Raw genomic sequence first — 14,392 nt, 5'->3', positions numbered from 1 at the left:
GAAGAAAAGTACAGGGAACTGTGGAATCTTTTATTAGGTGCTGCCTTGAGGTGACACTTACCTTTTGGTATTAAGACTGATGACCCAGATTGAATAGAAGCCAGCTATGTATTGACTCAGGTGACAAACATGTCAGAAGGTCCTTCTGGATCTATGCATAACAAAAGATCAATTCACTCAAGGAATTTTCACTCTCTCTCTCCAATCCAGTCTTCCCATCTAGTGCTTTAGTTCTAGAGGTTCTTGTGTCATACAGGGTAACTAGATTAGGGTGTAATACTTGACTTACCATCCACCTTCATCCTGCCCCACTCAATCTCTACAGGGTTTCAGTAATTACTAACTAAATCAGGGGAAATGCTGATGGAGGAAATATCTGGCCCATGGAGAAGAATGGTCCCCTTTCTCCATGGTAACAGATAGATGTTAACCACACCTGTGGAGAGGCATTCATTACTGTGAAGACCTATGGTCCTCTGGGTGTTGAGAAGTCTCTATCCATGATCGGTTGACAAACCCACAGCAAATACAGTAAATGCAACATTTCTGAACTCCTACTTATCACATCTTCATAACTCAATCGCTAGAAATAACCCTGAGGGACAAAAGGGGGCAGGGGACTAAATGAATTACAAATGCCAACAAAACAAAATTCATAATGTTCAAAGACATCAGGTTCAATCAAATAGCACAATATGTTTATTTATAAGCATGGTATGTCTTCCCACATAAGAAAAGTATTTTCAGGTACACCCTTCCTGTATCAGTGCACAACTCACTCTCTTTTCTTTTGTGTAATATCAGGCTACTCAGCTTCACGGTCAGTGCCACTGAGGAGATGCTGGGGGAGAAGATAGGACCCAGAGGCCTAATAGAATGTGTATATATCTTTGTTGACCTATATAACTAAATGGTTAGTTGGTTAGTTATGCCATTTCCCCTCAATTTCTTCTGAGTCTAAAGGTTGGGGAATAGGAGTACAGCAGCAGGGCTCCTGGGTGACTCAGTCAGTTGGGCATCCAACTTTGGCGCAGGTCATGATCTCACAGTTTGTGGGTTCAAGCCCCACTTCGGGCTCAGAGCCTGGAGCCCGCTTCAAATTCTGTGTGTGTGTGTCTCTCTCTCTCTCTCAGTCCCTCCCCCACTAGCATTCTATCTTTCTCTCTCTCAAAAACAAATAAACTTAAAAAAAAAATTTTAAGAAGCACCGCAGCAGAATTGAATGTGATTTTCCAGTAGGTGAATTGCCACCTTCTCCCTTTATTTTAGTACTGGAGACAGATCAGGAACATAAAATAAATACAGCAGAATTGCAGGGAGCTCCTCACAATTTCACAATTTTTCCTCAAATGTTTTTTTTTTACTTAAAAAAATTGTTTTTAAAGTTTGTTCATTTTTGAGAGAAAGAGAGACAGAATGTGAGCTGGAGAGGGGCAGTGAGAGAGGGAGGCACAGAATCCAAAGCAGGCTCCAGGCTCTGAGCCGTTAGCACAGAGCCTGATGCGGGGCTTGAACTCATGAACTGCGAGATCATGACCTGAGCTGAAGTAGGCACTTAACTGACTGAGACCCCCAGGTGCCCCTTTTTTACTTTTTAAACAAACCACTCTCTTTAAGTGTGAACAAGACGTGAGCAAGAAGACAAAAAACAAATCTCAGAAGAACAATATGGCTCTACCTACATATTATTTTAAAATTCTGTACCTAGAAAGAAAAAAAGACTGGAAGGAAATACAACCAGATAACATTGGTTTTCTTTGGGGTTTTCTTTGTGTTTTAGGACTCTGGGTGACCTTTATGTCTTCTTTTCATTGTTCTGTTTGTCCTAAATTCCCTATGATGAATAAGTCTTACTGAAAGCATTTAATATTTTTAATAAAATGTGATAAACACTTGTTTAGAAACTAGCCTATGTGGTGCTTTCCAGTTTTTTTAATCTTTTTTTTTTTTTTTGAGAGAGAGAGAGAACATGTGTGAGCAGGGGAGAGGGGCAGATGGAGAGGGAGAGAGAATCTTAAGCAGGTTCCATACTGAGTGTGGAGCCCAACGGAGAGCTCGATCCCACAACACTGGTATCATGACCTAAGCTGAAATCAAAAGTCAGACACTTAACCAGCTGAACCACCTAGGCACCTCTACAGTCTTTTAAAATTGGTATTTTTAAGGCTGTTTTTCTTTCAGGTGCCTGGGTGGCTCAGTTGGTTAAGCATCCAACTCTTGGTTTTGGCTCATGTCATGATCTCATGGTCCATGAGATCAAGCTCCATGTGGGGCTCTGCACTGAGCACAGCGCCTGCTTGGGATTCCCTCTCACCCTCTGCCCCACCTCTCAAAAAAATGTTTTTCTTTATTAATAAGCAATCTCATTTTCATCACAATTTCATACATGTACTCTGAGAAGAATTCTGCCTCTTGGAATGAACACCTTTGCAATTTAAACTGGGCATTTCTAATGGAAAATACTGAAATTTTTTTTAGCAACCTTGTTCTATCTTGTATATATGTGTACAATATAGTGAAAGAGTTGCTGGGATTACATGAGAAAGCGTCCTTTCTGAGAATGAAAGTGTAAGTGGGATTCTAATGGCTTTACAGACCAATAGTGGCAGTGAACTATTCATGAAACGCCACAGCTTCACCATAGAATGTTCTTTTTTTTTTTTTTTGAGGGGGGGCAGAGGGGCAGAGAGAGATGGAGGGAGAGAATCTTAAGCAGATTCCACAACTCATAAACCGGGAGATCATGATCTGAGCCAAAATCAAGAGTCAGATGCTTAACCAACTGAGCCACCCAGAAGCCCCAGCCATAGAATGTTCTTAAGAGTGCAACCACCAGGAGTCCTGACTTATATGTTTCTCAAGTGTCACTGTTCATGGGAGCAAATGCTTTTTCACAGTTTGTTATAGGCAGCATATTAAATACCCAATCTCTGGAATACTAATTTAATACTGTGTGGCCCCGAGATTGTATATTGGCTTTGCCTTAAGTTTCTTTTTTGTTCTTCTTGGTGTAATTTTAATTCTCGGAGGTGTTAAGGGACTTCAATAAAGCCAAGGATATGTTTTTTTAGTGAGAGAGAGAAAATATAATTTTTTTAGAAAGATCCCAGAGACCCCCTGGAGCACAGTCTCTCCCTTTTTAGATGTAGATCCACAATCCCAAATGCTGGAAAGACTAGCATACTCCCAGAAGTATCCAGAGCAGTGATTTCGGCACTATTGTCTTTATTTTGCAACATTCAGGAGGCAGAATGGAAGGATCCTCCAATTATCTTAAGTCATGTCGTAGAATTTTCGATAAATTATCAGAAAAGTACAATAGCTCAGAATGCATTTTTAAGAGGAGTGGTAAAAGGAACGCTCTAAATAGCCAGTACGAGACTAAATATACAAATGGAAAGTGGCCAGATCACATGTAAAAATGGTACTCTGAACTCTGACCTACAACCTTCAGAAACCCTGCCCAGGAAACCGAGCCCTCATCTTCAGAAAACAGCCCAGGAAACCAGCCTACTATGAGACTTGCTGGAAGTCGGACTGCTACCTCTAGTAACAATCCAGGAAGCTAAACAATAACTTCTATAACAATCATCCCCAAATGGCCAGATACTGATTAATAACTGACAGCTTCCCTAATTGCTGTCCCTGCTTCCAATTTAGGAACAACCAGAGAAAGTCAAATATGCACCCCTAACCGGTCACATAGGATGCCCACCTTCTGATTATCCTGCCTCTGGCTCCCCCACGCCAGCAGCCTCCAAGCAGGGCACACCCAAAGCCTTTTCTTTTTTCCGCTCTAAAGCGTTCCCACTCCTCTGCCTGCCTTTGAGTCTCTGCCAAACCCAAGTGATGGTGGTTGACTTCCTTGCTAAAACATGCCCTAAATAAATAGCCTCAGCTCTTCTCATCTGATTGGTCTTCATTAATTTCCACACCATGAAAGAACAGGGAAAATGCCGTGACCAACTTGCAGAAGAATTCATAAAAAAGCAAAGCAAGTTAGTTACTGCAAAGTGTGTATCGTGGAATTTATACCTAAATATGACATGCATGGCAATAAGCAGTCAAGCATTAAAGAGCACCCCCTTTGAGAACCTCCATGGCATCTTTTTTCTAATATACCTGCTCACACACAGTGATCTCCAAGCATTCTTAATTCTGTACACCATTAATAAATTTTTGCAAGCATTCCCAAAATATAGATACCTATTTGTGCATTTTATACATGTAGAAAATTTAGACAATTTGAAGGATGATATCAAGTGAAATAAAACTACTTTTAAACATTCTGCGAGGGGTGCCTGGGTGGTTCAGTCAGTTAAGCATTCAACTCTTGATTTCAGCTCAGGTCATGATCTCACAGTTCGTGAGTTCAAGCCTCTGCACTGTCAGCACAGAGCCTGCTTAGGATTCTCTCTCTCCCTCTCTCTCTCTTCCCCTGCCTTGCTCATGCATGTGTTCTCTCTCTCTCAAAATAAATAAAATTTTTTAAAAATTCTGGAAATCATGATGACTTCACACTGTCAGTAGCTAATCCCTATGTGGCGAATTCATATGTGAAAATTGGTAAGTTTCAAGCCTTATATCCACTAGTCAGTTGAGTAGATTGCTATTGTTTTTACCTCTTGAATGGCTAACCACACACTCACATTAGGAGTAGGTCTCTCTGCCATGTTCTTGATGTTTGTCTCTGCTTAATCATAGATACTATTTTATCTGTAGCGTCTTTCCAGAAATCTCTTTAGGTCACTTTCCTTTGAAAGATCGAGATTCAAGCAAGATACTACCTTCTATAAAACCACACAAACAGACCCATATAGGCTATAAAGAGTTTGCAGGAAGCTCGAAAACAAGCAAATGGTCAACCATCTACCAACGTCCAATCTTTTTGGAGTGGAACACTCCAAAATAAGGATGCAGGGTCAATCAATAAATTAAATATTCATAAGGCTAATTTATTTCTCACTTTAGATAATATGTTTGTAGGATTAGAACATTAATAAATAAATAGAATTTCTAATATTTTCCTCCCACATCTCAATAGATACTTCTGTGGAGACACGCTTTATAGACTAGACATTCTACTATATTATTTCACAGAGTTTGATCAACGAATGAACAATTATTTTTTTCTTTTCTGGAATTATTTGGGGGGGAATAAAGGTGAGGAGGAAATGAGGTGGTATTTTGTTATCGTAAATTTACATCAGATAAGGGATTGTGCACAGCTTTTTGTGACTACTGGCCTTCTGAGCTACAGGAGAAGGATGGCCAATCTGAAGAATAAAATCATAGAAACCTTAAATTCTTGTGATTCCAGTTTCCCTGCTTTCCTTCTTTGAAAAGTGGCAATTCTAGAGTTCAGTGCATTTAGAGATTTAGTTCACGTTAAATCCGCACAATTATCTTATAAAAATTACGCATAAGTGGTTTGGTAAGCACATTAGCTGATCCTCACATACTCAAGAGGAGGCATGTCAACCAGATGTGCTGATATATATAACTTCAAATTTTCCAAGTACAGTCACTTACCTGCATTTTTAGTAGCCATGTTTGCAATTTTATTATTTATTAGTGATCTGAAATTCCCTTCTTTATGTCTCCTAGTAATGACAGTTTAAACACCAATATTTCAACCATTATAGAGTCATTCATAGGATGCCTATCTCTACTGATGACTGAACTTTTTAAAAACTTTTATCTACTTCTTCTCTGATATATTTGTGAAAGTCCCATTATCATTATCTCCCTCTGCCAACAAACTCCATTTGCTTTTTGGCTATTATCTTTTCCTTGTCAGTCATAACTAATGGGGTGGAATCTTGTTTAATTTTTTTTTTCATCTGTTCTATTCCTGTCACGTTTTTATTTCCCCCTACATGTAGATCTTAAAATAAGTCAAAGGAACCAGTTCATTAAAAAATTATTTGAATGCTTCTCACAGCACACAGCCTTTCATTTGGGTGTCAGTTTAAATTCCTCATTTCATTCTTATTCTCCCAACTGGATCTTTCTCCCAGCACAGAATACAAGGAAACTCTTTAAAATAATCATTCTTACAATCTGATATCCAATGTTATGATCTGTAAAACCAATTTGAATGATAGTCAGCCTTCAGTTGGCCATGGTAACTGGGGAAATGTTGGCCTGTTATAATTAATTGAAGGCCCTTGAAAGGAGCCAGAATTCATGGAAGGCACAGCTGTTCACCAAACCTAGTCCAAATTATATGCATTTGAGAGGAGATATCCCAAACTTTCCCATCTATTTTCAGCAGGCATGATAATACACATTAAATTAATTGAAGGCCAAGGGTTAGCAACAATAGCCAAAAGAGCAATACAGAAAACTGACACCAATTCTTAAAAGTGATTACTTCTTGAAAGGCACACATGCTGATTGGGGGAGAAAAAAGTTGAAGGGGCACTCCAGTTCTATGTATCCCCTTGTGTACCACCTTAATATTTTAGGGCAAAGCGTGTACTTTCAATAGATTAAAATAATATAAAGAAAAAGAAGGAATCATATGAAAATTAAGCACCTGCTTGAGGGCGCCTGGGCGGCTCAGTCAGTTAAGTATCCGACTCTTGAGTTCAGCTCAGGTCATGAGCTCACATGAGCTCACAGTAGTGAGATCAGCCACGCTCAGCGTGGAGCCTGCTTAAGATTCTGTCTCCCTCTCCCTCTGCCCCTCCCCTGCTTGCTCGTGCACACACACACACACACACACACTCTCTTTCTCTCTCAAAAAAAATAATTAAAAAATCACCTATTTAAGTGAACTACTGTAAAAACGCATTAATTAATTGCCTATATAATTAGCTATTTTCAGCAAACACAATATATTCTGAAGTTATGGTTAAGGTACAATTTGTTTCTGTGAATTAAATACAGCTATAATATATTTAAAATATATTAAATTTACATTTGTAATATGTAAAGTATACTTAAAATAATATATTAAAATGTATGTGTTTGTGAGGTTTTTTTTTTTTAATTTATTTATTTTTGAGAGATTGCAAGCAGAGGCGGGCAGGGAATCTGAAACAGACTCTGCACCATCAGCTCAAAGCAGGACTCAAGGCTCAGACCCACCAACCGTGAGATCATGACCTGAGCCAAAGTCAAATGCTCAACAGACTGAGCCACCCAGCACCCCTAAAATGTATGTTTCTAAGTCAAATATACATTTTATATACATTGCATGTTATGTTTTAGGACCTTTTACGGTTGTAGTCTGAATAGGCAGTCGTCAGATGCCCGTTCTAGACGTTCGATTCCCACCTGCTCCATCTGAGAAAGAATGGATAGGTTTATCCAGCTCATGTACACCAGAAGCTCTGGACTTAGAAGTCCCAGGCTGAGCTGATCACTGGGATCATGCAGGAAATTGAAAAGACGGAGATGACAGTGAAAATGTACAGACGAAACAGTGATCCTCTGGTTGCCTTTCAGAATGCTGGCAGGCAGATTCCTAACCTGCCCCCATGTTAGCAAAACATTGGAGAAATTTAGATGACCCAGCGAAAAGAGTTGGAGAACAACCCACCTCCCCCCGGCCCTGCCCCGCTGCGAGGGCCACCATTGACAAAGCCCCACCACACCTGCGAAGCTGCCATTAACCTTGAGTGCCTTGTTCTCAAATATGACAGTTCAGCCAGAGATCACCAGGGTTCACCAAGAACAAATGTGAAAACCCAAGATCAATAAACAAATAAGAAAAAAAAAATTTTTTTTTCTGCCAAAAAGTAAAGAACCCTTAAATAATTATAATACATTTTCAGGACATTAGAAAAATTCATAAACATAGAACAAAAACAGAAGATGCTTTTTAAAAAGGACATGGAGAGAACTTTTTTAATGTTACAAATTAAAAACATGACAGGGAAAAAAATGAATGATCTAAAAAACTTAACCTTCTGTGCTCATTTATTCAGAAATCAAGCAGATGATGTATTTCACCAAAATGAAGAAATAAACTAAAAATGAGAAATACCTGTCAGATCATCCATCTTTGTCCTGATTTACATGTATCTATCTATCTATCCATCTATCTATATATCCCTCTATCTTCTATCACCTTATTTTACATACTATCTGTGGGAATGATGTTATACTTTCTATTCTTTTTTTTTTTTTAACGTTTATTTATTTTTGAGACAGAGAGCATGAATGGGGGAGGGTCAGAGAGAGAGGGAGACACAGAATCCGAAACAGGCTCCAGGCTCCGAGCGGTCAGCACAGAGCCCGACGCGGGGCTCGAACTCATGGACTGCGAGATCATGACCTGAGCCGAAGTCGGACGCTCAACCGACTGAGCCACCCAGGCGCCCCTCTATACTGTTTTAAAACTCATTCTCTCACAAAATAACACACCAACATCCTCTCGTGGCACTAAGTACAGATTTACAGGTTCTCATCATTATGTGAAACCCTGTCCAGTAAGGCCTATAAGCATCATTGCATTTTATGAATCCCAATTTCATCTATGCACATGAAAAAATGATATCAATATACATCATGGAGATGTTTTTAAATTTTTTTTTCAACGTTTATTTATTTTTGGGACAGAGAGAGACAGAGCATGAACGGGGGAGGGGCAGAGAGGGAGACACAGAATCGGAAACAGGCTCCAGGCTCTGAGCCATCAGCCCAGAGCCTGACGCCAGGCTCGAACTCACGGACCGAGAGATCGTGACCTGGCTGAAGTCGGACGCTTAACCGACCAAGCCACCCAGGCGCCCCCGTCATGGAGATGTTTTTAATTGGGCCTCCTGATGGATGTGAACGTGTGGGAACACAGGAATCATGGCGATCCCTCTGCTCTGTGATTTCTATGGCCACGCATTGGAAACTACAACCTTGCAGGGAAAAACAAGCCCCTTAGCAATGGGTAGGGATAAAAGTGCGTATGATGAAAGCAGCGTATGTCATGTCACTTACTCACTTATCAAATATTCATTGTGAACCTACTATGTGTCCCAGCACAGTGCACCTGAAGGTGGTAGGATCCACAGGGCAGTCAGGTACCGTGAGCGGCTGGGGGCTGATGGAAGGGGCGGGAAAAGGAAGAAAAGAGCCAAAATAATAACCAAACTATAACTGTGTCAAACTTTTGTGATTTTGACATTTTACTAAGAGCCAGCTCTGCTTGAGACTGGCCACATGGCCACCCAAATGATGTGACATTTCCTAGACTTTCTCCCTTCCTCAGAGGAGACAGGCATACTTTTGGACCAAACCCAGTGGAACATGTGCTACTTGTTATCTTTTTTTTAATTTTTTTACTGTTTATTTATTTATTTTTGAGAGAGAGTGTATGTGTGTGTGTGTGAGAGAGAGAGAGAGAGAAAGAGAGAGAAAGAGTGGGGGAGTGGCAGAGAAAGGGAGAGAGAGAATCCCAAGCGGCTCTGCACTGTCAGCACAGAACCCGACACAGAGACCAATCTCATGAACCATGAGATCATGACCTGAGTCTAAATCAAGAGTCAGACGCTGAACCGACTGAGCCACCCAGGTGCCCCCATGCTACTGCTTATCTTCATGAGACCCTGCACCTGCACGGACTCAAGTCAGGATGTCTACAGTTCTTCTGGGAATATTTTACGGGCCGTTGGTAAAACCACCAATATCCTAGAAGGAATTTTTTTTTAATATCATAGAAGGAATTTTTTAAATATTTCCCCAGATGTCGCAATTCCCTTCTTTGGAAAAATTTTACAAAGCAAATTTAGCTGGGGGAAGACAATCAGGGGACAGGGGCAATCAGAGAACCTCTCCTACTGTTAGTTGAGTTTTTGGAAAATGTTGAGTCAGACCTGGCCACAGTCCCGAGACAACATGTTTTGCGTATTTCTCAGCAACATAAAATAACAAGAACAAAACCTAAGTCAGAAATATGTGGAGCAAAGAGGGAGGCACTCCTCCACTCAAAAAAAAAAAAAAAAAAAAGAAAGAAAAAAATTAAGTTCTGGCAATTCTGTAAATCCATCCTGAAAATGACATCCTTATTTTGATGAGTGACAAATAACATCTTATGACTTAGAGCAGAAATTTATGTATATGTTCCCAGGATTAAATCACTCAGGATAGAGCATTTGAGAATTAAAAAAATTGCATCTCAGCCCCGTGCTCCTTATTAATTACGTTGCTGAGTTTGACATCAGTGTGCCTTAATGTTCTTCAGTGATGAAGGGGAAATTACACTGAGGTGCATCAGGAAAAGTGTTGGCCTACTCTGATGCATATCAAATAGAAATTAGAACAATGTCGTCCAAGCAGTAATCAAAAAAAAAAAAAAAAAAAAAAAATCCTGCCTTTCCAATTGAGTTTCCCGAGAAAAAGACACTCTGATGATGAGAGCAGTTATTTAAAGACTGACTGACTGGAGGGGTTGGGAGCTGATACCAATTGATCTTTTGAACTGAGATGATTCGAGTAAAACTATCTGGCCAACGGGATCTTAGCCTGGTGCCTGCGTTTCTGTTTTGGTCAATCGATCAGTCAGTCAACGTACCCTATGCCAAGCGTTCCATTTAATCCTTACAAACGAACCTATAAGCCAGGTTTAGTATCCCCACTTGCAAAATGAGGAGAATAAAACCAGAGAAGTTAAATAAGATATTGAATGGGACAAATTTAAGAAAGAGCCCTTAAATACTACCAACTTTTCCTTCCCTGACCCTTGACAATATCTGAGGCAGATTCCATAGCTTTCCAGTCATTTTTAGGCATTAAAAGAGTTTCGATTTCAGGTGTTAAGAAGTCCAACCCGGTCCAAATCAAAAGGTCAATACTCAAGCTCCTGGGTGGCTCAGACGGTTAAGCGTCCGACTTGGGCTCAGGTCATGATCTCACGGTTCGTGAGTTCGAGCCCCACATCAGGGTCTCTGGTGTCAGAGCAGAGCCTGCTTCAGATCCTTCGTCCTCTCTCTCTGCTCCCTACCCCCCCCCCCCCCGCTTCTTGTGTGCTCTCTCTCTCAAAAATAAGTAAACTTAAAAAAAAAATAAAAAGGTCAATATCTCAACTTTCAATCTCTCAAAATGTCCCTCCCCCACCCCCACCCCCCGCCCCACAGAGATCACAGCAATGGTCATTTTACTTTTCATGCATTTTAAGTGAAAATTCTAAAACAGTGAAAGAAACCTGGCCATTGTAGGGAGTTGGGAAAGACTGAACTGTTTGGCAAACTTTTGGAGCAAATGCAGGCATGAAGCGGAGAGGTATTGGAGACATTTAAGAACTTCTCGCCTCCTGCACCACTAATCCTAACCCACGATTTTACAGACATGAGTGAAGAGGGAAGACAGCATGCTCTCGTTTCCTCTCTTTAATCCAGCTCCTCACTTATTCATGGTCACCTTACCTCCTCCAAGGTCAAGAGGACTAACTAGAATAAGTGGTAAGGGACTAAGAGCTTCTTTTTTTTTTTTTTTTTTTTTTTTTTTTTTTTTTTAATTGGTGCTTTTTACGGTTGTCTTTTATGTCTAATGGTCTTTGCAAAGCAGTCATCAGATTCTGGCCCTTCTATGGGGTTCACCGTCAGTTTTTCCAGGTCCTTCTCGGAGGCCTCCCATTGGACCAATCCTCAGGGTGGGGAGTGAAATTTCAAGCTGACCTCCTTTACTCCAGCTCTATTCCAGCCTCTGTCGGTACACCTCATGCGATCTCTTTCTGTCAGGGCTGCTTCACCCCAGCAGACCATCCTCCAGGACGGTATCCTTCCAACAGGGTTCACTCCTGGCTAACCTGCTCTGAGTCAACGTGGCCTCCGGGAAACTCTGGATGCTTGTCTAGCAAACAATGGAAATACAAGTCCCTCCCTGTCTTAGCCTAGGTTCCGCAAAAGTAGGGCCGGACCCAGAGGCTGGCATATGGGTAGTTCATGGACGGTCATGATGCCAGGAAGCCAGAGAGCTGGAGAACAAGAGAGCAACAGAGGGAGGAGATGCCTATACAGCTGCGGTTCATCAAGTTGGCCCCCGCGAAGGACAAAGATGTGCCTCCTGTGAGGACAGACCACGGACCTTTATGAAATGCATCTCGGAGCTGGGGGTGGGGGAAACTGAGGAAAATAGGAAGCATCTATCAATTGTCTCTCATCACCCATTGGCCAAGTGTGACCCCACCGGTATCAACTCTCCAGTATCCCAAGATAAGCACAATGAATTCATGGCCATTATATCAGAGAAGCCCCAGGGCAGGAAGAGAAGGCTGTGCAGGGCGGGCCTGAGGCCAGGCCTTATCTCCCGCTACCTGCAGAAAACAGAGGAGACCGGAGCTAGGGGTAAGTGGCCAAGACTATCCCAAAGGGATGCGGGAAAGGTCCTCAGCACGCATCCTCTAGTGCTCTCTCTCCTTTCCTGGGCGTTAAAGGACAAAATCACCACTCTTAACGCAAACCTAAAATGAACATTTGTCAAAAATGGTCCTTAACTCATTAATTAATGAGGGAACACTGAAGACATTGAACCAGTTCATAAGAGTATCAAAAGTGCAGTTACATATGCAGCTCCCCAGAAATCTGGAATGAAAGGAATTTGCAGAATGGTTCTAAAACTGGTGTCTTTGGAGGAAAAGACCAGGGAGCCAAATGAATACCCGTCAGACAAAATTCACTTGCATCTCTATGGACAGAAATCATTTGTATTACTACTAGTCAGTTTCCTGTAATTGACAGAAACTATAGAATTAAATGAGAACACAAATATATAATATAAATTAAATTATAAAGAGAAATTATCTCTTTATAACTTAAAGAGAATGAAAACTTCAGATCCCAGAGAATCATATAACCCGGGAGAGTGTTCCATGGAAGCCTGGCTTCCATTTCAAAAGACTCAGTTTCTGCCCATTTCAAGTCTTCCACAACTTTTCCTAACCAGTCCACTATGGGATACTCTGGTCTTTATTTTCTCCTATGCCCAGCAGACACTCTACCAGAAATTCACTTGTGATCCAACCCAAACTAATAGGTAAATCTCTACATCAGGGTCCACACACTACAACCCACAGGCCAAATATGACCAGTAGATGTTTAAAGATGAAGTTTTATTGGAATACAGCCACATTTGCCTATTGTCTAGGACTCTCGTCCCTCTATAATGGCAGAGTGGAATTGTTGCAACTGGGACCACGTGGCCCATAACGCCTAAAATATTTACTATTTGGTTCTGTGTAGAAAAAAACGTGTCCATCGCTGTTCTAGGTCATCAAGCAAATAGCAGGATTGTGAATGTCAATTTTCCTTTCCATCAGTTGACCCCTGTCTTTAACAGTGATTTCCAGGGTTTGAGGCCAAGAAGGAAGCCAGTATTTTCTAATCCCTCGTGGGGGAGAAAAACCCAGCATTTTCTAATCCCGCGTGGACTCTTTAGAGAATTCTCCTGTTCTCTACCACATCAGCTCATTTTTCTCTTGCATAGACTGGAGCTGGGCAATGGGAACAGAGTTCAAAGGCTAGTTTTACTACTTCCTAAAATATCTACAAAGAAATGTCTAGACCTTCCTTACAAAGCATGGGCACCCATCATCTTCAATCCGTGAGCCTTAATTAAAATTCCAAGATCACAGGAAAGGTGATGCAGAACAAGTTGTGTCCTGTAAGTATCCAAAGACAAAACTGCTTATAAACCATTAGGGCTGAGATTCAAATCCAGGTCTGACCCAGCCCCAACGTTTCTCTGCTCCTGGGATAGGCATGACTCACAAGCTTAGAGTCCACGCCATCTACTTCCAGAGCCATTTTGCTGTTATTTTAAAAGACACTGGATGTGGCAAGAGCATTGGGGCGAGAAAAAAATGTTTCAGGCAGAATGTTTGATATCTCCTCGCTGCTTCCCCCGCCGTTCAGATGGGGAAGGAAACACGGGTCGGCTTCCACACCAGCCTGGCGGTGCAAACGGACATCTGTCTCAGGACGGGATTTCTTACTCTTGATGGCAGCCAGGAGTGCTTTCTGATCCAAAAGAAAAACTGTGCCCGAGCTAAGAAATATGAGATTAAAATTCAAGCATATTGAAACTCAACTTTGAATTAAGTTTCTTTCTTTAAAAAGACAAAACACACACACACACACACACACAAAACCCTGCCTCGCAACAACAGAAAAAAATCTTCATCTTGCTAAAGCACCAGGTGGGATGTTCCTAAGTAGGTGTTGGAGGGAAAGCATTCCGAAGCCAATGAGTGGAAGGTAGGAGGCGAACCACGCCATCGAGATGCCGCAACCTTACAACCAGCCACTTTTTTCTTTCTTTTCTTTTTTTTTTTTTTTTTAATTTTTTTTTCAACGTTTATTTATTTTTGGGACAGAGAGAGACAGAGCATGAACAGGGGAGGGGCAGAGAGAGAGGGAGACACAGAATCGGAAACAGGCTCCAGGCTCTGAGC

The sequence above is a fragment of the Prionailurus bengalensis genome, chromosome D4 (assembly GCF_016509475.1).
Source record: "Prionailurus bengalensis isolate Pbe53 chromosome D4, Fcat_Pben_1.1_paternal_pri, whole genome shotgun sequence".
Taxonomy (NCBI): domain Eukaryota; kingdom Metazoa; phylum Chordata; class Mammalia; order Carnivora; family Felidae; genus Prionailurus; species Prionailurus bengalensis.
Note: the sequence above shows the minus strand (reverse complement) of the source record.